The following is a 26,450-nucleotide window of genomic DNA, read 5'->3' as shown; positions in this document are numbered from 1 at the left end:
GAAAATTCTCAATAAAATAATGGCAAACAAAATCCAGCAGCACACAAAAAGCTTATCAAACTCAATCAAATCAACTTCCTCCCTGGGATGCAAGGCTGGTTCAACATATGCAAATCTGTAAACATAATCAATCACATAAACAGAACCAATGTCAAAAACCACATGATTATCTCAATAGATGCAGAAAAGGCCTTCAATAAAATTCAACACCCCTTCATGCTAAAAACATTAAATAAACTAGGTATTGATAGAACATATCTCAAAATAATAAGAGCTGTTTGTGACAAACTCACAGCCAATATCATACTGAATGGGTAAAACCTGGAAGTGTTCCGTTTGAAAACTGGCACAAGACAGGGATGCCCTCTCTCACTACTCATATTAAACATATGTTGGAAGTTCTGGCCAGGGCAATCACGCAGGAGAAAGAAATAAAGGGTATTCAATTAGGAAAAGAGGAAGTCAAATTGTCCCTGTTTGCAGATGACATGATTGTATGTTTAGAAAACTCCATCATCTCAGTCCCAAAACTCCTTAAGCTGATAAGCAACTTCAACAAAGTCTCAGGATCCAAAATCAATGTGCAAAAACCACAAGCTTTCCTATACACCAATAATAGACAAACAGAGAACCAAGTCATGAGTAAACTCCCATTCACAATTGCTAGAGAGAGAATAAAATACCTAAGAATTCAACTTACAAGGGATGTGAAGGACCTACTCAAGGAGAACTACAAACCACCCACTGCTCAAGGAAATAAGAGAGGACACAAACAAATGGAAGAACATTCCATGCTCATGGATAGGAAGAATTAATATTGTGAAAATTGCCATACTGTCCAAAGTCATTTATAGATTTAATGCTATTCTCGTCGAGCTACCACTGACTTTCTTCACAGAACTAGAAAAAACTACTTTAAATTTCCTACGGAACTATAAAAGAGCCCATATCTCTAAGACAATCCAAAGCAAAAAGAACAAACCTGGAGGCATCATGCTACCTGATTTCAAACTATACTATAAGGCTACAATAACCAAAACAGCATGGTACTTGTACCAAAATAGATACATAAACCAATGCAACTGAACAGAGGCCTCAGAAATAACACCACACATCTACAACCATCTGATCTTTTACAAACCTGTCAAAAACAAGCAGTGAGGAAAGAATTCCCTATTTAATAAACGGTGTTGGGAAAACTGGCTAGCTACATGCAGAAAACTGAAACTGGTCCTCTTCCTTAAAATGTATACAGAAATTAACTCAAGATGGATTAAAGATTTAAATGTAAGACCTAAAACCATAAAAACCCTGGAAGAAAACCTAGGCAATATCATTCAGAACACAGATATGAGCAAAGACTTCGCGATTAAAACACCAAAACAATGGTAACAAAAGCCAAAATTGACAAATGGGACATAATGAAACTAAAGAGCTTCTCCACAGTGAATGAAACTATCATCAGAGTGAACCTGCAACCTACAGAATAGAAGAACATTTTTGCAATCTATCTATCTGACAAAGGGCTAGTATCCAGAATCTACAAGGAACTTAAACAAATTTACAAGAATAAAACAAACAACTCTATCAAAAAGTGGGCAAAGGATATGAACAGCCACTTTTCAAAAGAAGACATTTATGCAGTCAACAAACATGAAAAACAGCTCATCAATACTGGTCGTTAGAGAAATGCAAATCAAAACCACAATGAGATACCATATCATGCCATTTAGAATGACAATCATTAAAAAATCAGGAAACAACAGATGCTGGAGAGGATGTGGAGAAATATGAACGCTTTTACACTGTTGGAAATGTAAACCATTGTGGAAGAGAGTGTGGCAATTCCTCAAGGATCTAGAACTAGAAATACCCTTTGACCCAGTCATCCCATGACTGCACATATGCTCAAAGGATTATAAATCATTCTAGTAGAAATACACATGCACATGTGTGTTTACTGCAGCACTATTCACAATAGCAAAGACTTGGAACCAATGGAAACACCCACCAAATGATAGACTCAATAAAGAAAATGTGGCATATATACACCATCAAATACTACCCAGTCATAAAAAAGAATGAGTTCATGTCTTTTGCAGGGACCTGGATGAAGCTGGAAACCATGATTCTCTGAAAACTAACACAGGAACAGAAAACCAAACACTGCATGTTCTCACCCATAATTGGGAGCTGAACAATGAGAACACATGGCCACAGGGAGGGGAACATCACACACCAGGGCCTGTCAGAATGTGGGGGGCAAAGGGAGGGATAGCATTAGGAGAAATACCTAATGTGGATGATGGGTTTATGAGTGCAGCAAATCACCATGGCACATGTACACCTGTGTAACAAACCTTCATGTTCTGCACATGTTTCCCAGAACTTAAAGTATAATAAAAAATGAAAATGAAAAAAAAATAAATTTACAGTGACTAAAATGTAAAATAAATAATTTACTAGTGGTCTCAACAGCAGATATGAGCAAGCAGAAGAATAAGCAAATGTAAGGAAAGGTCAATGGAGATTATCTAGTCCAAAGAGAAAAAAAAAAAAAGAACAAAAACAAAATGAATAAAGCCACCAGAAACCTGTGAAAAACATCAAGTGTATCTATTTGTGCCTAATGGGTGTTACAGAAAGAGGGACAAAAGGATGGGACAGAAAAAATAAATTTAAAAAAATCATTAAAAATGTCCAAAATTTGGTGAAAAATATTATTCTACATTTATAAAAAGCTCAATGTACTAGTGGTTGGAAAAACCCACAGAGACTCACACCTAGACACATTATAATTAAACTCTCCAATGATAGGACACAGCAAGAATATTGAAAGCATGAAAAGAGACATGACACAGTACACTCAAAGAATTCTCCATAAAATTAAGTTGATTTCTCACCAAAAGTTATAGAAGCTAGAGAAATGTGGGTGATATATTCAAAATGTGGAGATAAAGAAGAAACTCTGTAAGCCAAGAATTCTACATCCAGTAAAATAATTCTTTAAAAATTGGAGAGAAGTTTAGATATTCAGATAAACAATAACTGAGCAAATTAGCAGTTATTAAACCTAGTACAAAAGGATTCTACAGAATATTTCCCAATGTCTTGAATAAATACACTTATAAATGCAACTATATATTTAGATACAAAGGATAGCTAAATAACTGTTATCTGTAATTTTTTTCTACTTCTGATTTAAAAGACAACTGTGTGAATAATCATCAGAAATGTGTGTTTATGAGAAGACAGTGCATAAATATGTAATATATATTAAAATAAAATAACAAAGGAGAGGAACAGGAATTGAGTTTTATTGGAATAAAGTTGTTTTGGGGCTGTTGAAATTTAGTTGCTATTAATTTGAAAAAGATTTTAATAATATAAATAATCTCTGAGAACAAAATGCAGAAACAAATTGAATAACAAATGACAGTGGTAAAACAGTATGTTAGAAAATATTTATTTAAGCCAACCAAAGACAGTAATGGATGATAGAGAAAAAATATATAAAACATTCAAAGTAAATGAAATTGCAGATTTAAGTTTTACCTTAGTCTGGTAAATATTAATATATAAAACAATGCAATTAAAAAGCAGAAATTGGAGACCAAGGTGGGTGAATCACTTGAGGCCAGGAGTTCAAGACCAGCCAGTCCAACCTAGCAAAACTCTGTCTCTACTAAAAAAAAAAAAAAAAAAAAATTAGCAGGTCATGGTGGCCTGTAGTCCCAGCTACTCCAGGGATTGAGGCATAAGAATCACTTGAACCTGAGACATGGAGGTTGCAGTGACCCTGAGATTGCACCACTGCACTCCAGTCCAGGTGACAGAGCAAGACTGTATCAAAAAAGGAAAAAAAAAAAAAAAAAAAAGGAAGGGAGGGATTGGCATATCACCCAACAACAGAATAGATATTTCTCACAAGCCCATATGGAACACTTTGGAGTGCAATGTTAGGCTGTAAAACAAATCTCAATACAGTTTAAAGTATTTAAGTTATACAAATCGTGTTCTCTGAACACAGTGGTTTGAAAATGTGAATTAATAACCAAATAAATATTGGGAAACTAACGCAACGTGAACATTAAACAGATTCATAAATAACCAATGCGACAAGGAAAGAAAGCTATCTGGAAATTTCAGATAATAAGAAAAATTTTAAAATACTTGGAGATGAATGAAAGCAAAGGCACAATTTATCAAAATTTATAAGATTCAGTTAAACCAGCACCTACAGAATAATTTATAGTTGTAAGCTTTTATATTAAGAAAAGGAATTATCTGAAATGGATAACCTATCTTTCACATTAAGGAACTAAAAAATTAAAAGAGCAAATTAAATCCATTAAGGCAAAAGAAAAATCTTAGAGCAAAACTTTACATTAATTTGAGAACAGAAATAAAAATGAAAAATAGCAACTAAAACAAACATTTTTGAGAATAAACCAACATATTAATATAATTGACAAGCCAGTAAAAAAGAGAAAATACATAATTTCTTAAATTCAAGAATAAAAGACATTACAGAAATAAAATATTACTGACCATACAGAAATTAAAAATAATTCTTAGGCAATACTTTTGTCATTAGTTTTCCTTTTTTATTATTAACATTAGGGAACAAACTTTGTATGGATAATTCTACATAAACCAATCAGATAACTTAGATGAATTGGACAAATTATTACAAAAACACAAACTATCAAAACTGAAGAAAAAAACAGAATAGATAGAAAATATGAGAAGAACCATAGAAAGTACAAAGATTGAGTTAATAATTGAAATACTTCCCTAAAAATCCCAAGACTAGATAGCTTCTCTGGTGAATTCTACAAAACATTTAATAATATGTAATACCAATGCTTATCAAACTCTTTCAAAAATAATGAGAAGTAACTCATCCCAACCACAATATTATCCTGTTACTAAAATCTGATAAAGATTATACAAATATATATATATATACCCTATTATTACTTGTAAATAGAAACCCTCAAATCCTCAAGCTTGCAAACTAATTATAACAACATATTAAAGAGTTATTTAGCATGACTCAAAAGATCCATTCCTGAATTTCCAGATTGGCTCAACATATTAAAAAAAAAATCAGTGAAGTATATCATATTAATAGATTAAATGACAGAAACCGTATTATGATTTCGATAGGTGAGGAAAAAGCATTTGACAAAATCTACCAATTTATGATTTTAAAAAAACATGCATCACATTTAGTGTATGAGAGAGAATCCTTAACCTGTTACAGGTCATCTGCAAAACAAAATCCATACTTAACATCTTAATTAATGATACCCTGACTGTTCCTACGGGAAAGAAAGTGAGAAAGAGGTCAGGGATCAAAATTTATGCATTACATTTTCTATACCATTACTTTCAAGAGTGAAAATTAGGAGCAACCTGAATATCACTGAAGTTATAAAATGTTAAGTTAGTGCATATCCACGTGGAGAAATAGTAAAACAGATTTTAATCATATTTTGGTGAAAATATCTTTATTATGTTTACAATATGATACTAAATTGAAAACAATTTACATATGATTCAACAATATTATATTCACATTTGCATAAAGAACAAGTATGCGCACATGTGCATGATAAAAAGGGAATACATTACAATGTTAAAGGAATGATGATAATTTTATTTTTACCCATCTAGTCATAGAATCATTCATTAATGTTATTTAGGCATTGTACTCAACAACGGCCATTCTGAAGTGAACAAAATCTTTTCTTTGTTTTCAGGAATTAAGTCATAAATTAGTTATTAAAGTTTTCTGTATGTGTAAGTTTCTATAATAAATATCTGATAATTTTATAATCTGTAACAAAATTAAAATTTTAATAATAATTCTTGCAATACTAGAAGCCCTTCTGTTTTGTTGTGATGTTTAGCAAATATTACTTGCCCAGTGGCATTGCCAAAACACTGGGAGAATATGCATTCTCTTGGGCATTTTTGGATTTGGGATGGCTTGAGAGCTACTGGTCACTGATACAGATGAAGGACTAAGATTGGTTTGTGGAAGTTAGTGTTTTAGCTTTGCAGCTTTGACAACCATCATGAGCAGGATAAGAGAAAGTAAAAAGAAGGTCTGGAACAAGAATAAATCCCTAATTGTGTGGGGAATAATAATATATTAAGAAAATGAAGAGAATGACAGAGATAGCTTTGAAATCCTACCCACACATCCCCCAAAACATATCTCCCTACTTAAACTGTCACACATATACTTCTATTATATAATGGAGATTTGGTATGAACTATCTATCGTTAGATTTCTTATTCTCTGTACATCAACAAATGTTTATGATATACCCTCTATCTGCAAGGCACTGGCTGCAGGGTCATATTCAAGGAGCTTATTTTTTTGGGAGGGAAGAACATAGAAAATGCATATATGGAGATAAATATGGATATATACATAGAATGTATTTATACAAGATATACATATATGAATGATAAATGAAATATGTCATGTGAAAACAATATTTTCAAAAGAATACATGTTAAGATAAGTAAGGAGCAGAGCAATGTTCTGTAAGTTCAGGTACATTTCAAGCGAGTGAGTGAGGATGGGGACAGGAAAATCCAGTCAAGAGTAACAGTAAATATAGATGCAAAGGCAGGAAATGTTCCTAACGTTTTAGAAAATAGTGAGTCTGGATAAGTCGTAGTTCACACGAAGTATTCCAGCGGGAGAAAAATTTGAAAGGATAGATTAGTTCTACGTTGTGAAGAACTTCTAGATTTTATTAAGGATTGATACACACACTCTTTATACTCTCAGTAGTACTATTATAACAGTGTTTTTCTAACCAGAAGAATGTGAAACTCTAGTGTTGGCTAAAACTATTTTTATGAATATTTTAATATGTACAATTACAGCATTTGATGCTCAAAGCTTTTATGTTACATTATATAAAATCAGATATATTCATTAAATAAGAATAACAATATACAAATATTCTAATTAACAGCATTCATTTAATATAAAGAATGATGTTGGGAAATTCCTGATGCTAACATAGCTGGTAATAAGTCTTTTACCACAGCTGCTTCTTATTTCTGGAGGCTGTTATGGCTCTATGACTGGTTACACCTCAATTCTACCATTTTCTTCCACCTGAACTATCACTAAACATTTGTTCCTACATAATTATGTACAAGATATTATTTTTCCTTCACTGTGGCTGAATGCATCACACATGTATAATGTTTAACTCAATTCTTTCATCATTAGCTCAGGATAATTAAAGTAGCATGACCTAATGCTAAGACAACTGGCCACACAAAAACAAATACGGTCATTGAGATTTGTTTTTTCTGTATTGTCTACAAGGCAATAGTACAGGTAATCTTAACCAGGCTTAAATTAACATTCTCTTCCATTTTATTACAATAATTAAAACATAACACTAAAAATTTCTGTAAACCTGGCAGATTTTCAACAATATGACTGCGGATCCCAATTTGAACAACTAAGGCTTTATACTTATGCATTTTTTATACTTACGTAGTTTTATTTGTTTATTGTATTCTCTTAGCTTTCACTTGTTGCTAACTTGATTTTTAAAAAATAAATTTTATTGTATATATTTGAGATTTGCAACATGATGCTATGGGATACATGTAGAGAGTAAAATTTTTTCTATAGTCAAGTAAATTAACGTATTTATTATCTCACATAGTTACTTTTTTGTGACATGAAGAGCTAAAATATACTTCTTTAATGCAAAACCCAAAATACTAGATCACTTTAATAAGTTATTTTGGACAATAAAATTGCCGAGAACATAGTGTAATATGTTCCTGAGAGTAAAAGACTCTAATTATGTTCTAATTTTTATAAATTAAGAAAAAATGTAAAAAGATATGTTGATACATTTATGTATTTTGTAATTGAAACATTAAGAAAATATCAAAGTAGAGACACCCTGTATATAAAAAATGTAAGGAACTAAGAGTTTCAAGCAATGAAAATACATATTTTTTTCTTTGCTAGATTCACTCTATTTCTGAAAAACCAGGTGAATATCTTCTTTTTAATCTAACAACCAAATGTTAACTGGTATAATCCCCTCTGCTCTTCTTATCTCCCTATAACAAACCTCAGAGAATTAATTCCCTTTTTACTAATTCCACCCCATACCTGAGTCTCCACTCCCCTATAAGACAGATTTACATAGAGCCTCATCAACTTCCCCTCTTTTCTTCCCTTAAGTTCCTAAAATAGAATATTAGCGATCACTGTGAAGAATTATGAAGAAATATAAAGGTAACAACAGAATCTACCATTCTAGAAACTGTTGGAGATTTCCATCCCTCTGATGAACTCAGTAGCCCTGGTATCACTCAGTAATGAACATCACTTGTCCTGTTTGCCTGTACCCTTAGTCTTATTTATCAGGGAGAGACTTGGCAACACTCTTCTGTGATTCAATTTCTGACCACATGAAGAAGTTATCACACCCAGCTCTTCCTGGGTGAAAGCTTTATTAGGGGCCTGAAGAGACTTTAGTGTGGGCCTGTAAGAGATCACTCATCTCTGATGTGTAATGGTCTTGGAAAGACGCCTCAGCCGATCCCTGAGGCACCTTCTAACACTGTACCACGCTACACATTTTACAATGTTAAACCAGGTTAAAATTAATGTTAAGTGTAATTTGGTGGACTTAGGATCTAATTTATAAGTGATAATACAAATAAGCACTTCCAAGCCTTATTTTTCAAATGATTACTCTCCTGTGTTAGTTACTTAATACATATTCTGTGGGAATAAAAGCAGTGTTTTTAATATATATTCTGTAATGTCTCTTAAATAGTGGATAAATTGTAAATTTTAAGTAATAACAATAACAAGCATAGTTAATATTTACAAGTTTAAAAATGAAATAAAATTACCCTGATGAATGTATTTCCAATTGTCTCTTTTACAACAATCTGTGAATCTCTGCAATTCAACAGACTGAATAAAATAAGCAATATGATGTTGCTCTCTATACAACACACTTTCTCTATTGGATCTTCAATTTTATGTTCCATGTGAATGGCGTTAATAGGGGTTTTCAAACATTTTTGACAACTACAATTGGTCCTTAAACTCTTCTCATCAAAGTGTCACTAATACTCAAATTTGCATATAAATTCCTGTTCTCCATCATATACCATGTGAATGAAGAAAATAACTGTTTGCTTTTCCAGTCGGGCAAAAAGCACTTCAGGCAAACTGGATGTGTTATGTTGATAGGAAGATATAGAAGACAGCTGCTGGAGATGATGATCACTGTAAAAGCACCTCTGGGAAAGATTTGAAGATGTGTTTTCAAGGGTGACTATTCCCCATAGCTGAGACACCACCAGCCGTGGTAAGATCCACACATTGCAGCAAGCAGATTTTCTAAATTACCTTTTTATTGCATGCCTCTCCCATTAGCACAGCCACCTCTTTGTCGTTCACACCGATGTAACGATCACTTGTGAGGCATTTAAACCCTGGGCTTGGCTGGCTGGTTGCCTCTTACTCTGTGGCAAGATTATTGATTGCAAATGCTTATTAAGCAAGCATGAGGCAATAAGCCATAAGAGCTGTTGATAATTCAAGAGGCAAAGCAAGTAATTATAGAGGGATCAGGAGGATTATTACATACGTGGCCTTGGTAAATATGACTGATTGCCAGTGCAGTGCTGTGATGACTGTTTGAATTTAAATGCATTATCATTGATTTTTTGTTTGTTTTTATTGCATTTTAAATTGACAGATTTTTAATGCAAATAGTTCATTCTACCCACTTGCCAGATCCTGTTACTGTAACTTGATGATTTACAGGCATGTGCAGTAGTTAGGTTTTCTACTACTCAGTACAAAGCAAAGCTACTATCATACTCCTCTAAATATGCTCTTTCTTTCATTACTTTCTAAGTGTAACACATATGGTGCATTAGAATTTCAGAGCATTTGGTTTTTGATCTATTGGCACTATGTTGCAACTTATAAAGGTGCCAGCTAAAATCATTAAGTAACATTAAGGTTCCTTAAACTCAGATATAATAATGCCTTCTTGTATTATTCTTTTGTAAGTTAAATCTGTTAAAGAGACAAAAGTTAAATCTGTTAAGGAGACAAAATTTTCTAAGGGGAAAATATAATAAAATGTGAAGGAAAACTGGATAATATCAACAGTCTGAAATTTCAACTAATTAAAGTGAAAATATGCAATAATTTATTACTTTAAACAGTCAATATTGTGATTCCTTGAGACATTTTAGACTGGAGAAAAAGAAATATTGATTTTCTAAAACAGTAATCAAAGACACGGAATAGAGAAGGATATATATGTGTTTTATTAGTGTTCATTTAGAGCACAATTTTAATTCATTTAAAATATGCACTAGAGATTGGACTTATATTCAGAATCATGGAGATTGCTAGTTCTAAAAACAGAGATTCAAACTTCCAACTGCTCCATGGAGCAGATGAAGAAACAGATGCCAGAAAATGTAAGAATCTTGGCTAAGGACATCTATCACATATAAGTTAAAACTGAAATAACAATAGTTACTATTATTATTACTATTCTTACTATGGCCAAGATTTACTGACTAAATGTCATAAATAAGCTTTATATTATTCCAGACTAAAATAACTCTATAAAGTAAGTATTTTTATAATCTATTTATACATAGAATAAAGTTGAGATCCAATCAGTCATTTGCCTGAGGACACATTACTCATAAAAGGCAGATCTAATACAATTAATAGCTAGGTACAAACTTATCACCTTTAATCTCAGCACTGTTGGTCTATGGTTATAGAATTGTCATTTTTTTAAACAATACACTTGTTTATCCATTCATTTAAGAAATATTGAGTGATTACTATATAACACTATTCTAGGTTCTGTGGATAGAGTGGTAAAAAAATGTGGATGAGATCTTTTTTTTCTTTTTTCTATTTAACCTACTTAAATAATCCCATAATACAATAAATAGAGTATAAAATGATAGAGTGATAATGCTATGAAGTTATAATACTATAGAGCAAGCAAATAAAAAAAAATAACAGTAGTAAATTATACAGAAACGTGAGAGGAAGCAATTTGGTAAGAAAAATCAAAAGCTCCAAGTTCAGTGCATATTAAATTTGAGATTCTTATAATACATTCAAGAGAATATATAAATTTGGTGGTTGGTTATATTGGTCTAGAAATACACTATCCAATATGGCAACCACTAACCACATGTGGCTATTTAAATTTAAATAAATTTAAATTTAAAAATACTAAAAAATTAGTTTCTCATTTACACTAGCTGCATTTCAAGTGCTTAACAGGCACACAGGGCTACTGGCTCTCATATTGAACAGTGCAGAGATAGAACAGTCCAACATTGCAAAAGTGTCAATCAGTGAACACTGCTTGAGTATTCGGAGAAAAGGTCACATTTGGATATAAGAATTTGGTGCTCAAAAGTTGACTCAATTATAAGGGTTTCACTTGAGCAAGTGATTAGTGGTACCAATTTCTGAAATGGGTAAATTAGAAAAAGGAATACGTTCATATGTAGATAGGTGACTGAAAGTTTCCTATCTAAGTAGTATAAAATTAGGATCAAATACCTTATCGTGGAAAGTATGTCGAAATTTGTAGTTAATAATATTATACAAAATTTTGAATGTTATTTATTCTTCTTTACAAGAGAAACAGAATTGCTTCAGCTCTGAAGTAGTGCAGATATAAATATATAAATACACAAACACACACATACATATGCCTATTATACCTATCTATATTTCATATGTGTATATTTATATCTAATGATTTTGAAAGCCTATTGTGGATTTTTTTCAATGACATCATCTCTGATTCATATAATTCTATTCCTGGGTATGCAAAATAACCTGGATACTAAAGATATAAATAAGCTTAAGCAACTTAATTCTATTCTGAGGGTATTGGTAGAATCAACTCATCCCTCTTTTACACATTTACCAGAACCTAAATTTCTCCTGATAATTGTGATTACATAAAAGTTGAGTTTTAGCACCTTAATTATCTTGATAACTCCATTTTAGAATACAGTGTACTGCATAGCAAAATCCACATGTATCATATATGCAGATTCATTCTTTGATTTTATGCATATTTCAAGATGTGTCTCACTTGTTCCTCCCAAATCACACATCTCTGCTATTAGTAAGCGCCAGTGTGAGATTCCAAGACTTTAGCATGCTTTATATATGCTTCCATATTTCTTCTAAACTGTACTATTAAAAATATAAAAAGCAAATGAATGGAAAATAATCTCCTACTTCTACCATAAAATAAGCTTTAGCTGTCTTTGTTCTGTTACCTTTTACTTATTTCTATTTTTTTCTTACTTAATTTTATTTCAAATAGTGCATCTATTACTATTATTTTAATAATGAAAATTACCTGAAATAGGGATGACTTGTTTTCTAAAAGATTTTTTTTTCTGAAGATGACAGCTATCCCTTTTGTGTACATGTGTTTATGTAACCAATAAATCTCTAAAGACAGTGCAAATAATAAATGGCAAGGAAGCAAAGGTTATCTAAACAAATGAAGACAAATTAGAAAAGGACATGACAAATTTATACAGAATATGAAAGAAGCATGAGCAAATTCTATTTGTAAATCAAATATTTGGTAATTTTGTTTTATTAATATGATTTTTCTGACTGATAAATGTATTTTAATATAGAGATTTTCTTACCCAGAATTCTTTTCATTATTTGTAAATACTGATACATTTTAGTTCATTGTTGAGAATTATATAGTAAGCCCCACAGCCTTTTTATGTAGGATATCTAAGAAGTCCAATTCAGTTTACAGATAGGTGGATATAATTTATAATTCCTCTATTATATGTTCTTTAGGCATATAAAATGCAAGTCACTCTGCAAGTCAACAGTGAATACAGGTATTTGTGTTTAAAGTACATCAGCAATGCTAATTGATAAATTCTATAATTACTCCTCCTAAAATTAGAGGACACAAAGCAAATCTAACTTTAATTGTTCTCAGATGTAATCCTGAAAAATCACTTTGATCTAAACAATCCAAAACGGTTTTCAAGGTCATTTGATATATACCGAATAATTTTTATTTAAGTGATAGAACAGTTATGAATGTTCTTAAGTCTTTTGTACCTTTGAAAGCAATCAGGTTGCTAGTGCATACTCCACTTCACCTTTGGTTTAAGATCTGCGAGACACTCATATCTTTCCTTGGTGAGTTCTGGGTATGTTGCCACACTTTTCAATTAAGCACTGAATGATTCAGGTTTTTCTAGAAAATTTTATGTTCAAGTAATTTTCTCTTTTCTGTTATGAATAAATCAGCCTGTTACGAACATATCAACCAAAAATTACATAGATCGTTTATACAAACTTGTGAGAGGTGTGTTAATTTAAGCCAAAAATTTCAGATTTTAATAAAATATCTCTGCCTATGCAGAGGTATGCCTAATAGACATTGTGGTAAAATGCTGTGTTTGGAGGTTAATGCCGAGGATTCATCATTGACATTATATCAATGGTGTTGATTTAATAAATAGGATACCAGAATAAATTTAAATTTTTAGTTGAGATGAATATTTGAACGTTTTTATTACTAATGTTTTGTCAGTTATTTTTTAAAATTTGAAAAATTTGCACAAGAACAATAGTTTTCCAATACAAGTGTGTGCTAAATTATTTCAACAGTCATTATACTGCATGTTTTTGCTAGTAAATAGTTTTTTGTATTATTTTGCTGTTGATAAAAGAGCAAGGCATTGTTTGGCTCAACTTATCATTTAAAGGATACTGTTGAAAGTGATGCTGATTATAAATTATTGTGCTCACAATTTTCAGTAATAAACCTGTAAGACAAGGAATGCTGTCCTCTTCACTTCCTAGATCTGAAGATTTGGAGATGATGACTATGAAGATGATGGTGAAAGTTGATTGAAGCACAAATTGAAGAGTTATGCGATGCTTTAAGAATGCATATTTTTCTCTTTCCAAAGCAGACCAAGATTTTTACTTACACTCAAGTTTTTGTTATATTTTTTGCATATACTCATTTCTTTACATAAAGAGTTGAGGAAAAATATAGCCTTTATTTTGGATCTAGAAATGCAGCAATAAAATAATGTAATTAATATTCAAAATTGCAAAATTATTTCTGAAAATTTATCTACATCTTTGCTTTTGCTGCATGCATGCCAATTTCTGCATCTTCCAATAGAAGAGTGACAATAACAGGTGGCAACCAAAAACTATTTTACTCACAAAGCACAATAATTCAACTATTTCTTTACAGAGTTTCTGGAAAACCAACTATTTGGGTAAATCTCAAAAGTTCCCCTTTTTTAACTACTAAAAAATGTTCATACTGTTTAGCATTAAAGAGTTGTATAGATTGTAAATATTTTCTCCTACTCTGTGGGTTTTCTGTTTACCCATATCAATATACAAGTGATATGTATACATATTATATAAATACTATTCAGCCATAAAAAGCAATGAATTAATGGCATTCACAGCAACCTGGTTGAAACTGGAGACTATTATTCTAAATGAAGTAACTGAGGAATGGAACACCTACCATTATATGTTCTCACGCATAAGTGGGAGCTAAGCTATGAGGATGCAAAGGTGTAAGAATAGTACAATGGACTTTGGAGACTCCAGGAGAAAAGGTGGGAAGGGAGTGAGGGATAAAAGGCTACTAACTGTGTTCAGTGTATACTATCTGGATGATGCGTGCACCAAAAATCTCACAAATTACCACTAAAGAAATTACTCATGTAACCAAATAACACCTGTTTCCCAAAAAGCTGTGGAAATTAAAAAACAAAAAACAAATAAAAAAATACAAAACATAAAATCATTAATTAATTTTTAACAAGGAGTTGGTTGTTGGTAAATCTAACATATCACACCATAAAGACATTCACTGTTTCAAGCATCCTTTTACATGTTTATTAGCTGCTGCTCCATCATCTTTGAATAACTTATATTTGACAAGGAACTTCAAAATTAGTTGACAAAAAATGATGTAAATGGCTCACTATTTTTTGCTTACAGCAGGCAATTCTGTTATATTGTACCACGTTATAATTTTATTCTGAATATTTAAAGTATATTTGTAAAAAGTGGAAATACTTGCCGGTGGAAAGTATCTTAGTTACAGGCAGTTGAATCCACATGTGTCTGCGGCAACCTCACTGCTTGCCTCCTCAGAAGAAAGAATTTGACTGAGGTGCATAAGGCAGAAAAGAGACTGAGGCAAGTTTCAAAGCAGGAGTGGAAGCTTACTAAAAGGATTTAGAGCAGGAAAGAAAGGGAAATACATTTGGAAGAGACCCAAATCGGCATCGAGAAGGTAAAGTGTGATGTTTAACCTTGATCCGAGGACTTTATAGGCTGACCTACCTCTGGCATCTTGCGTCCTTTCCCAAGATTCTTCCCTGAGGGTGGGCTGCCCACATGTGTAATGTCCTTATGCTGGGGAAGTGAGCACACACAGTGTGTTCAGAAAGTTGTACTCATGCCCATCTGAGGCTTTCTCCCCTTTACTGGTGGAGTGTCCCCAGAAAGTCATACTCAGTCATTTTGTCTCTTAACGCACATATCCGGGAAGTGGCCTCTTCTGATGTCTGCTTTCAATTAACACTTTAGCATGACAGGTGCGGATCATCAGCAAATGGACTTTCCCTGGTACTGGCATTCCTTGTGGGTGAGGGAAAGCCTTCTCCTGCCACACTCATGCTCGTTTAACTACAAGTAACAGTATGGTTCTTAAATAATTTTTGATCATGATCATGTGTATTTCATTGCTATTGACACTTGCATAAACATTTTATTCACTAATTTTTCTTTCTATATTTCTTCAATCATATTCAGCATGATTTTGTTGTTATACCCAGACATATTATGGCAAGCAAGTAAAATAGAAATGATGACTCAACATGCTTTCAGACTTCAAGTAGAATTTTTATGGTTTCTGTGTGTCTAGACATTTGATGAAGAAAGTAAAAATAATAATAATAATAATACACTTAACAATATCCCTAACTCTTTGGGGCATAACAACATGCAAAAAAAAAAAAAAAAATGATCTGGTAACATGTTTCTAAGAGAAACTTCCTCAGGGGCCATAGCTTTAGTGAATCTCAAATATTTTCCTTTTTCAACTACTGAAAATGATTGGCAAGTTATTTAACTCTTTTTTATTTGAATTTTAAGCTTGCAAAATCTCACAATAATTTAATTATTTTTTAAAAATTATTTTAAATGTATTTTAGTTTACAATTTATTATAGGCTGGGGGGTTATTTTAGGTTTGAATGTTTATTATATAGGTAAACATGTATTACAGGGATTTGTTGTGCATATTATTTCATCACCCAGGTATTAAGCCCAGTACCCAAAAGTTAGTTATCTTTTCTGCTCCCCTCCCTGCTCCCACCTTCCCGCTTCAAGTAGATCCAATGCCTATTGTTTACTTCTTTTTGTTCATAAGTTCTTATCTTTCATCACTCACTTATAAGTGAGAACATTCAGTATTTGATTTTCTGTTCCTGTGTTAGTTTGCTAAGGATAATAGCCTCAAGCTCCATCCATGTTCCCACAGAAGATATAATCTCATTATTTATATGACTGCATAGCATTCCATGGGACATATGTATCACATTTTCTCTGTTCAATCTGTCATTGATGGGCATTTAGGTTGATTCCATGTCTTTGCTATTGTGAATAGTGTTGCAACTAACATTTGCATGTGTGTGTTTTTATGGTAGAATGATTTATAGTCCACTGGGTATATACCCAATAATGGATGGCTGGGTTGAATGGTAATTCTGTTTTTAGCTCTTTGTGGAATTGTAAACTGCATTCCATAATGGTTGAAGTAATTTACACTCCCACCAACAGACTGTAAGTGTTCCCTTTTCTCTACAACCTTACCAGCATCTGTTTTTTTTGTTTGTTTGTTTTTTGTTTTTTACTTTTCAATAGTCAAATTACTTTTAATGGAAAAAAAACTGCAATAACTGCAATTACTTTTGCACCAACCATTTTAACTTATTTGAGATAGTATCTCATTGTGGTTTTGATTTGTATTTTTCTAATAATCAGTGATATTAAACCTTTTTTCATATATTTGTTTGCTTGATATTGAACCTTTTTCATATATTTGTTGGCTGCATGTATGCCTTCTTTTGAGATGTGTCTATTCATGTTCCTTGACCACTTTTTAATGGGATTGTTTTTCTCTTATAAATTTGTTTAAATTCCTTATAGATGCTGGATATTAGACCTTTGTCAGATGCATAGTTTTCAAATATTTTCTCACATTCGGTCAGTTGTTGGTTTACTCTGTTGAGAGTTTCTTTTGCTGTAAAGAAGCTCTTTAGTTTAATTAGATCCCACTTGTCAATTTTTACTTTTGTTGAAATTGCTTTTGACGTCTTTGTCATAAAGTCTTTGTCCATTCCTGGATACAAGATAGTATTGCCTAGGTTGTTTTCTAGGTATTTTATAGTTTTGAGATTTATGTTCAAGCCCTTAATCTATCTTGAGTTGATATTTTTACATGGTGTAAGGAAGGCATCCAGCTTCAATATTTTGCATATGCCTAACCAATTACCCCAGCACCATTTATTGAATAATGAATCCTTTCCCCATTGCTTGTTTTTCTCAGCTTGTCAAATATCAGATGGTCATAGATGCACAGTCTTTTTTCTGGGCTCTCTATTCTATTCAATTGATCTACGTGCCTGTTGTGGTACAAATACCTTGCTGTTTTGGTAGCTGTACCCCTGTAGCATAGTTTTAAGTTGGATATCGTGACGCCTTCAGTTTTGTTCTTTTTGCTTAGGATTTCCTTGGTTATTAGGCTCTGTTCTTGGTTTCATGTAAATTTTAGAATAGATTTTTCTACTTCTCTGAAAAATGTCATTGATAGTTTGATAGGAATATCATTAAATTTGTAAATTGCTTTGGATATTATGGTCATTTTAGTGGTACTGATATTTTTCTATACGTAAGCATGGGATGTTTTTCCATGTTTTTGTGTGTCATCTCTGATTTCCTTGGGCAGTATTTTGTAATTCTCATTGCAGAAATTTTTCACTTCCCTGGTTAGTTGTATTCCTAGGGATTTTATTCTTTTTGTGAAAATTGTGAATGGAATTACCTTTCCGATTTCACTCTTTGCTTGGCTGTTGCTGATTTATAGAAATGCTAGTAATTTTTGCACATTGATTTGTTACCCTACAATTTTGCTGAAGTTATTTATCAGCTACAGGAGTTTTTGGGTGGAGACTGTGGGGTTTTAAAGAATTATGCCATCTGCAAACAGAGATAGTTTGACTTCTTCTCTTCCTATTTGGATGCCCTTTATTTCATTCTCTTGTTGGATTTCTCTGGCTATGATTTCCAATACTGTGTTGCATAAGAGTGGTGAGACAGGGATCCTTGTCTTCTTCCAGTTTTCAAAGGGATTGCTTCTATCTTTTGCTCTTTGTCTATACTGTTAGCTGTTGGTTTGTAATAGATGGCTCTTGTTATTTTGATGTTTAAATTAGTGATAATAAAATGTGCTTTGGAAAACTCATATTTTCTTCACATTAATCTTCATATTAATCTTCATTATTTTTATATATGCATAATTGATAATATAGGTTGTATTAATATGGGACGAGGGCAAGGAAGTGCTGGGAAGAGAAAGGCATTGTCCCTGGCTAAAGCTCCACCCCCAGACCTCTGCCCAGGGATCTAGGGGAGGACAAGCATTTCTGTTTTTGTGCCCAAATGCTGCATTTCCCAAGACCACTCTGGCTTGCCATGTCCACATCTTGTGCCTTTAAAAACCCTGAGACACTAGTGGGCAGGCACACAAGTGGCTGGACTTCGAGAGTAGCACACTAGCTGAAAAAGACACAAGAAATTGGAAGTTGAGAGGAATGCACCAGCATAAGAGCATACCGACAGTCATCAACAGACGCCAGCAGGCCATTGAACAGTGGAACTATGTGGTTTGGCCAGGGTGGTCAGAGGAGAGCCTGGTTGCTGAACAGCCCAACTTCAGAAGGAAAAACCACCTTTTCACTCCATCTCCCTTCTGGCTCCTCCATCTGCTGAGAGCTACTTCCACTCAATAAAACCTTACACTCATTCTCCAAGCCCACGTGTGATCCAATTCTTCCGGTACACCAAGGCAAGAAACCCTGGGATACAGAAAGCCTTCTGTCCTTGTGATAAGGCAGGGGGTCTAATTAAGCTGATTAACACAAGCTGCCTATGGACAACTAAAAGTGAAAGAGAACACTGTAACACATGCCCACTGGGGCTTGACCTGTAAACATTCACCCCTAGACACTGCTGTGGGGTTGGAGCCCCACAACCTGCCTATCTGCATGTTTCCCCTAGAGGTTTGAACAGCAGGACACTGAAGTAGCGAGCCACACCCCCATCCATCATATGCCCTGCAAGAGTGATAAAGAAACTTTTTCTGTTTCAACTGGGGGATCATCTGGGATCATGGAAGGTGAGTGTAAATGTGAAACTATTGAGTCTGCCTCTCTTGCAACACCCTGCCACCTCTTTCTCTTTTTTGTGGGTAAGAGGCTCTGTTTCCTTTAATGGGGTTTTAAACTGCCCTAACTGGGCCAATAAAACCCCCAAACTTCATCTCTTTTCTCTCTCTCACAGTTTGAAACAACTCTTATCTCTTCCTTTATAATGTTACGAGCTTTGCAACTGGCTGTGGCAATGTTACGAAATAAAATAGCATTTGGCTCAGCCACCAAAGGTGCAAATCAGACCAACTCTTCCTAGAGGTGCCGTCTATGCCTCCATCTTGACAGCCACAGGCACTTACAGCTCAGGGCACCTCCTGTTACCTGTTTTCCTTGTAGCTTGTGCGCCTTGGTGTGCCCGCAGCTTGCAAATGCTGCACCTAAGCCCACAGGTTGGGGATAGGGTGGGAGAAAGCCACGATGGTAGCCATAACCCCACAGGACAAACAGATGGGTGCTTCTCGCCCCCCATGTCAACAGAACATTTCTCCCCAGCCAAAGAATTCAACCCGTTCTGAACCAGGGAAAAGGATTAGAAGGACCCACTTGCATTGAGCAAGGGTTTCTTTCCCCAGGATCTCTCCTTTTTGCCCCTTAGACTGTTTCTCTCTCTCTCTCTTTCTCTCTCTCTCTCTCTCTCTCTGTCTCTTTTTTCTTTTTCTAAGTGAAAGGCTCCCACACCCAGCACTGTATCTGATAGGAATTTAACAGAGGAATGGCCCCTGCTGGTTGATAACTGCAAATTCAGCAGGGCTTATTTGAGATGCTCTAAACAGATGTAAACAGCTACTAAAATACTTTTTCCGTCCCAAATTGATTCCAAGCTTCTTGAGGCCCTAGAAAGAAAAACCAGGTCTGAGGGATCCAAAGCCAGGCAACAGGAACAATGTAAATGGGGAAGACCAAGTCCTGCTGACTAAACCCCACCCCATAGAAAGAGGCCATGCCATTGTGGCATAATCAGGCTCATGGAACTCAAAGGTTTCTGACAGCAGACAGAAAGGGAGGCATAGGTGCGGGCGGTTAATTCCTATTCTCCAGGTTTTTCCTGCTTCATGGGTACATACCACATTGGTACCTATGCCTGACACCCGCTAAGATTGCCGGGGCTCAGGGATAAGAGGTGGAAGGTGAAGGGGGGATGCTCGCTTTCTCTCTCCATCACACCCTGAGTTTTTACTGAAATAAAAAAGGAAAATGAGGGACATCTCTATTTCTTATCTTGCAGAATTGGCAACCAGTTCGCTTCACCACTCCCAGCTTATACTCCTCTGGTGTGTATCCTAAACCCTTGGGACTGCTTTGACCTCAGAATCTGGAGGGAAAATGTCTCATGGCCCTTTGCACAAAGGTTTTGGCCAAATTATGATTTACAGCAAGGACTGGCCTGGCCTCAGGAAGAAATCATTCATTCTGATATCATCCAGCAGTTGACACGTTTCTGTAGACTTGAGGACAGATGATCTGAGTCCCCCTATGTGCAGGTTTTCTATACATTGCAAGGCAATGCAGACCTTTACCAACAGTGTATGATTTATCCAGCTCTCCTGTTTGCCATCTCAGGGAAGGCTGTAAGAGGCAAGCCTGAGGAATTAAAGATAAAAGTACCAGAGGCACCCTGGCAGAAAAGCCAGCTCCTTCCAGGCCTGCTCCTCTAGGTCCACCCCGACCTCCCTATCCAGCTTCAGCCTCTCACTTGCCCCCTTCTAAAAACCCCACTGTAAACAAGCCCCGTTCTCACTCTTGCCCCTCCAACAAATGCCCATTGCATTTGTGCCCAGTAAGGTTCAGGTCTTTGTCTCCCTACAGGACTTAAAGTAAATTAAGGGGGATCTTGACAAGTTTTCAGATTACCCTTATAGATATATAGAGACTTTCTGGAATTTCACCCAAATATTTGAACTCTCCTGGAGAGATGTTGTGTTACTTTTGAATCAGATCTTGACAACACTGAGAAGCAGGCTGCTCTGCAAGTAGAAGAAAGATTTTGGGATGAGCTTTGCATCACATATAGCATCAGGGAGGGCCGTGAAAATTATACAATTGGAAGAGAAGCAGTACCAGTGAATGACCCTAAATGGGATCCCAGTGATGAGATGGGAGACAGGAAGAGGACACACTTTCAGGTGTGCATAATGGTGGGCTTCTGCAGGACTAAGACCAAACCTCTCAGTTATACTAAGTTGTAAATGATTGATCAGGGATTTGATGAAAATCAACTGCCTTCCTGGAGAGGCTAAGAGAGGCCTTGGTAAAGCGCACCTCTCTATCTCCTGACTCAGTCGAGGGACAGCTAATCCTAAAAGATAAAGTATTCAGGCAGCCCCTAATATTAGAAGGAACTTGCAGAAATGGGCCTTGGGACCAGATAGTACATTAGAGGGCCTCCTGAAAGTGGTCACCTTGGTCTTTTACAACAGGGAAATGGAGACTCAAGAAAGAGGCAAAAGTTTTAATGGCCACCAGGCAAGCCTACAAACCCCAGAATTCCCAGGGTACACCTGTTAACTGCTGAAGATAAGGCAAGAATAGTTATCTCCCTTCTAAAAGTGTATCGGCTCCTTTACAAGACTTAATTTCTTTCACCAGGGTGAAACAGCTTGGGGTACAATATTGTTGTTAGTATATGTCACTTCTTATCGCTGTCATCTTTGGTACAAAATTCTTTCCTTGTATAATACACGTGTTTAAGCTGTGCATATTTAACTTTATGAAAGTTTTTTTTGTTGTTTTTGTTTTGTTTTGTTTTGTTTTGTTTCTCTCATGCCTAGAAGCCATCAAACTCCAAATGATCAGGCAACTGGAGACTTGGACAAAGACTTCCCTCTGCTGGGAACCTTTACATAGGCACCTGGGAAGAATTTGACTGCTGTTTTCCCCTACACAACACTCTCTGTGTGGAGGAACCAGTGAAGACTGGTCATTATCCATATTCTAATGGCAGTTAGATGTACCTATTCAGAGGGGGCATATAATACAGGAGGGATCAGGGAAGTACTGGGAAGGGAAAGGTGTGGTCCCTGGCTAGGACTCCACCCCCAGGCCTCTGCCCATGGACCTACATGAGGACAGACCTTTCTGTTTTTGTACCCAATTGCTGCAATTCTCAAGACCACGCTGGCCTGCCACAAGACACTAGTGGGCATGCACACAAGCGGCTGGATGTCAAGAGGAGCATGTTGGTGGAAGAAGACACAAGCAATTGGATGTTGAGAGGAATACACTGGCGTAAGAGCACACCGACAGGCACTAGCAGACACCAGCAGGTCAAGCAGGTCATCAACCGGCAGAACGATGTGGAGTTAGGTCAAGGCGGTCGGAGGAGAGGTTGGCCACTGAGCAACACAATTTCAGAGGGGAAAACCACTTTTTCACTCCATCTCCCTTTTGGTTCCCCCATCCACTGAGAGCTACTTCCACTCAACAAAACCTTGCACTCATTCACCAAGCCCACGTATGATCTGATTCTTCTGGTACACCAAGGCAAGAAACCCTGGGATACAGAAAGTCCTCTGTTCTTGTGATAAGGCAGCGGATCTGATTGAGCTGACTAACACAAACTGCCCATGGACAGCTAAACTAAAAGAGCACCCTGTAACACATGCCCACTGGGATTTCAGCTGTAATCATCACCCCTAGACACTGCCATGGGGTCAGAGCCCACAGTGTGCCCATCTGCATGATCCCCCTAGAGGTTTGACCTGTGAGGGGGATAAGGGAGTTCTTCATGTTTCAGTATTAGAGATTTTAAAATTATGAATGTGTGGAAAATAAACATTGTTATAAACTGTACAGTTCATACACAGAATTTTCCATGAAATAGCTATAGCTACATGGAAATACATAACTTGAAGAATTGTTTCTGATTTATTTTGAAGTCATGAATGCTGACATACCACACAACTATACAAAAATAGTTATACTAAATTATAATTGCTATTCTTTCTTGATATTCATAGTTAAAAATTAAATAATCTTATAAACATAGATATTTTATTTTAGACATATGTAAATAGTATACTGTTTAATAATAGTTTTATAATATATTTCCCTTTTAAAAAAAATTGAAATTTCTATATTAGTTTGGTTATAAAATCAAGATTTTTCACATTTAATGTTTATCTATACTCAATTTTCTATGCATATAGGCATTTATGTGTATATGTCAACTAATTACAGAAGTTGAATATATAAAGAATATGAGAAGGTTTTTCAAATTGTTATATATAATGTGAATATGTATTTTAAGATGAGTACTCAGATATTTAGTATAAATCCAAATGAAAATTTTCTTCATAGTATTGAGATTACACTGATTAAATAGGATTTACCATATATGACCCCATGATTATTTTCCCCACACGACATTATCACAAATGAGATTGATATACACATTTGTCTATTTATAATTCCAAAGGACAAAAATTAATCAGATACCGATTAGTTGGAGTCTTGCTCTGTTGCCCAGGCTGGAGAGCAGTGGCATGATCTCAGCTCACTGCAACCTCTGCTTCTGGGTTCAAAGGATTCTCCTGCCTCAGCTTCCCGGGTAGCTGAGATTACAGGCACATACCACCACATCCAGCTAACGTTTACATTTTTAGTAGAGACGAGGTTTCACCAGGTTGGCCAGGGTGGTCTCAGAGTCCTGACTTCAAGTGATCCTCACGTCTTGGTCTCCCAAAGTTCTGGGATTGCAGGCATGTACCGCCATGCTGGCCTATTCATATCTCTTTATGGTCTTGCTCCTTTTTTTGATTTTATGATTTGCCTGGATCTCTAACACTGAGGTTATCATTAGCCACAGCTAGTGTTTGCTACATCTTTTCAAAAAGTAATTTAGAAAAGTCTAGTGGTGTATGTATATATCTTGATGTTTAGGTGAGTCGGACCTAGTCAAAAATTAATGATATTTATAGGTATAATATCTTAGACCAACTGTAACATATGGATGTCACTCCTGTTATTGTGACCAAGATTCCACCTGCTACCATAAAAACTGGGTCCTTTTATTGGTTTGAACCTAAATCACTAGTGATAATCTGTCCAGTATTCAGTTCCATTACCATCAACTTCCTTCTTGGCTATTTTACAAGGACACAAAACAAGATTTTAAATCATTTAATATCTATATACATATATGACTCTAATCCAGTTTAATTTCTATCATTACCACCTCTTGTTCAGTTAAACATTTGGAGATAAGAGTTGCATCTGATTAAGTCCACTATATATATGGACCCAAATAATCTTTTATTTATTAATACAAGCTGCAAAATAGAAAACACAGTGCTCTAAAAAAAAAAAAAAAATGTCTGTATCAATCTGTTTTCACATTGCTGAAAAGAAGTACCTGCGGCTGGACAATATTTTGAAGAAAAGACATTTAATTGGCTCATGGTTGTGCACGCTGTACAGGAAGCACAGTGCTGGCATCTGCTTGGTCTCTCTGGAGTTCTAAGAAGGAAACTGTCAAAATTGAGCCCTTTTTTCTGGCACAGGGTATAGTTATATATGATCCTGTGAACTAAAACATTCCTGACTAAGCACATGAAACTCAGAGTATTAATTAATCTTACCTAAGTCACCAGGATGGTCCACTACAGGGTTGTGCCATAGACTACAAGACTTTGAGAGAAGAAATGATGTGCTGTTGCTGTAACCAAGAGCATGGTACACAAGTTAGTCTATAGGAGAAACATCACTTCCTACCTAACAGTGCTTCCATGCAAGCTTCCTATTTCTGTGGGGAAAGTTTACTACTTCTTCAAGTTTGAGATTTAGGCTCTAGATAAATTTCTGAATACAACCTTCTGGTACTTCTTCATTTGGCATTTCAACATCGCTGTGGATTTACAGTCCTATTTTGTAATAAAAATAAATAAAATATTATAGAGCTTTATTGACCGTCAGGCTTCTCATTTTATTACTGTCAGTGCCAATAATCCCTTTACTCTGATATTTTATTTCTGTGCTACGTTTTCAGGAATTGCCTGTTAACAAATAAGACTTTATAAGACATTAAGGGACACAGTGTTGATTTTGGAAATGTTAAAGAGGTAAGTGGAAAATGGAACATTAAAGAGACCATAAAAATTATTGTATTTATTATATTCCTTTAGACTCACACTAACTTACTAGATTTTAAAGATATAGGGATCTGATTCTTATAACCTATAACATTTAGGATTTAAGATCTACTAAGACAATAGAAAATCTACAACAAGAACATGGATAGGCATTTGCAAACTAATGCACTTACTTTTACCACACCTCTGAAAATTTTGTGTATATTTCAATTCGAAGAAATCAAAATATTTCCAGAGATTCTTTGATGTTCTCCTTCCTTATACTTGTTGTGATACGTTGAGTTACCTCAAATTTAAATAGAAATGTGCTTGCTAAAACTAAAAATATCTGGAAATTTATTGGTTCCATGGAATTTTATATTTTATGTTGGGTAGCTTAACTTGATATTCTTTTCCTTACATTATTAAAGAAAAGCAATTTATTGCATGGTATACTCAGGGAAAATCTATTTTAGGAATCCGAACAGTGTTTGTCTGTTGTCTTCATGTTTAGTCTACCTCAATAACTGGCACATAAAACCAATATACTTCATTATAACATATGTGATCTTGTTGCCACTTGACCAAAATCTAGTCATCTCCTTTTTTGTACTTCTTCTTGCAGAAATTGATCTCAACTGATTTCAACTTCATCATCAGGAGCAAAATACAAGCCATAGACACTAAAATTTCCGCCCTTGGAGATCAGAATAAAAGACTATCTGGAGTATTTATAATAGCATACATGTTTACAAAAAGTTAACTAATT

The sequence above is a fragment of the Macaca thibetana genome, chromosome 5 (assembly GCF_024542745.1).
Source record: "Macaca thibetana thibetana isolate TM-01 chromosome 5, ASM2454274v1, whole genome shotgun sequence".
NCBI lineage: Eukaryota > Metazoa > Chordata > Mammalia > Primates > Cercopithecidae > Macaca > Macaca thibetana.
The sequence above is the reverse complement of the archived record's forward strand: the minus strand, read 5'-3'. Positions refer to the sequence as shown.